The sequence below is a fragment of the Canis aureus genome, chromosome 4 (genome assembly GCF_053574225.1).
Source record: "Canis aureus isolate CA01 chromosome 4, VMU_Caureus_v.1.0, whole genome shotgun sequence".
Taxonomy (NCBI): domain Eukaryota; kingdom Metazoa; phylum Chordata; class Mammalia; order Carnivora; family Canidae; genus Canis; species Canis aureus.
The window spans coordinates 68,126,964-68,129,984 of NC_135614.1; positions in this window are offsets into that span (position 1 = coordinate 68,126,964).

Genomic DNA, 3,021 nt, shown 5'->3' on the forward strand with positions numbered 1-3,021 from the left:
AAGGAAGGAAGGAAGGAAGGAAGGAAGGAAGGAAGGAAGGAAATAATCGATTCTATATTTTAAAAAAAGTAAAAAATCATAAATAGAATTTCTTTTCGAACCCCCTGAACAAAAATCATTTATCTCTATTTTGTGTAAAGACTCATATTCATTGCTGTGATGCGGGTTCTCTCCCTTGAGAAGCAATTAATTCTTTGGGAGCAATTATATCAAACTGCTTGAAAACATTGAGGTTCCATGGAAACTCCTTTCAATGACTTAAATGACTTTATATGTACACCTATCTCTTCTCACTAGCCTCCTTGCCATTTGCTCCCCACCCAACTTGTCTCTTTTTTTATATGTTTCAACAAGAGGTGCATGAGAGTAAAGGAGATATAGAAATGCCCACAAAGGGAATTCAAATCCCTTGTCCTTTGCATACTGCCCCTGATTATAATATCTACAAACCACAACATCAACATCTGGGAAATAGAGTTAACAGCATTGAAAAAAGCTTCCAGATGTCATATAGCCCTATCTTTTCTACCCAAGTCAGACGGTCCCTAATGATAACAAACAGTTAAACATCTCCACAAAAAGAGCTGCTACAACCTCCTTTGGTATCTATCACACTAACTATGATAAACTGATGGAGTGAGTGTAGTATGGGCCATGTTCTCATGATCCAGATGGTTCTCTCTTACACAGTGAAATTCTCCCTCACATGTCAACAAAACAAGAACATAGATGTCTTTTTAAAGTCACGTGCAAGAAGTGCACAACCTAGCTTGTGCAAAAGTTGTCAAGGGAGAAGAGAAGAACAGGAAAGAATGGAGAAGTGCGGAGAGAGAATTTGCTCAATTATACATTCATTCTCCCATGACATCAACATTTAAAGACCATATGCCTGGCCTTATTCAGGTATCACTATCAGAAGGCATGTGTATACAGGACACCTGGGTTGCTCAGTGGTTGAGTGTCTACCTTTAGCTCAGGTCATGACCCCAGGGTCCTGGGATCAAGTCCCACATCAAGCTCCTCGAAGGGAGTCTATTTCTCCCTCTGCCTATGTCTCTGCCTCTCTCTGTGTGTCTCCCATGAATAAATAAATAAAATCTTTTTTTTAAAAAAAGGCATCTGTATAAAAAAATGAAGACAAAAGTTGACCTTTTGCACAGACATTGCCTCTGAGAGATGACAAATCACAAACCAAACATTTAGGCAATTTGTTGGTAAAACACCAGATGTAAGATGAATCAGATGTCTCACTCTTTATACCAATGTATACTATCTATTTAATATTTTGATGATTTAGCCAATATATTATCTTAAAAATAAAGAACTGTCTAAGTTTTAGTCAATACAGTAATGACAGCTTTCTCAATGGACAATAGATAACCATATGTATAAATCAGGTAAATGAATAAATACATTATTGTTTGTTTCCTTGACTATCAAAGGAGGAAACAAACATTTATTGAATGTCATTTATTTTTAAGCTGTACAACTCTATGAGGCAAGTACTAGTACCTCTACTCTACATAAAGGGAAATTGCACAATTGGCAAGTGAGAAAGTGTCCAGATTCAAAACCTTAGCATTTCGGCTCCCAAAACCACATGGTGTTTCCACTGGGCCACACAGGAAAGAAAAACATTGTTATCTTCATGTTTCCCCTGCAAACAAGAATAGATTTGTTTTCTAGTGAGAAATCATTCTTACACACTGTGGTTACTGGAAATGTACTCTTTTAGAGGATTTGTTAAATAATGAAACTAGAATTTCGATTTACCTTTTGTGATATTGAAGTCTGTTATCTATGTAATTAACTATTTTATGCCTACACTACCTTGGTCAGGGCCTTATTCTTAAAATTATCTCGGCTCTCTCTTTTCATCCCACATGCACCTTTGGAGAATCAGGCTTGAAAGGAGAAGAGAATGGAGGTAGAAATTTCCTTAGGTGAACCCCTACTGTATGAGAAGCAGGCAGTTAGGAGCACTTCACACTCTCTCGTATGTTAGAGTTATTCAAGTAAATGTCCTAGATCTCCTCCTCTTCTAGGAGTCTTTAATAAACAAAAGCCGTACTTTAATCACTTACAGATTCCTGTACTAGGCACAAATAATCTTTTGAATGAACTAATTTCGGCCAAATGCCTCTGGTTGAACATTGAAGGAAGACGTTTAAACCAAGTACGTATTTTTTGAATCTAATCAAATATCTTATTCAATAATACATTATTAAATAGCATGTTTCTAGAATCAGCTACCTTAAACTTTTCTGGAACAAGGAAGGCCAGAACCAACAGTTGCAGAATGTCCGTGTTTATCAGAACAATGTATTTTACTAATGAGGAAGCCTTGGTCTACAGAGGTTAAATAATTCGCCTAATGTCACATAAGATCATGGCAAGCCAGTACTGAAACCCAGGCCTCCCATTTAGGAATGAAGTGCCGTTTCTCTTCTGTAACTTGCACCATCCTTCTTCTCACATTTCTGAGTGAATAAATACACTGACAAGTCTTACCAAATACGGAAAGGGATTAGACTACTAGTATGCTATGGACTGACAATATCAGAGCCAGCCCTTAAGGGATGTGATTCTTGCCTCCCCAAGAGAGATAATTTGACACATATTACATATGTGGACATTTATAATAAGTTACAACAAAATTATACTGTATTTCCAAGTCACCTTCATCTATTTTAGCTACCTCTGAGGCTCACTGGGCAGTCACCTTTTTCTTATTGTAATCTGTTGTGTTTGTGCTTAGATTTTTCAAAGATGCTATGATGATAAATCAAATTTCAGTGAAGGTTTTGGAATGCCTCAGAACACAAGCCTCAAAAATGTGTTTTTCCTGCCTGCTTCTTCTTTCTCTCTCCCATTTTGCAGGTTAGTTTACAACAAAGGGGATTCATGAATCATGATTTTGGATGGAAAACATGCTATCTCAAGGCATTCTCAGTGTTTTGTGGCTGCTGTGGAGATCATACAACAAACCCCGGGAGAGGGGGAGGCTGAGGAGAAAAGAGG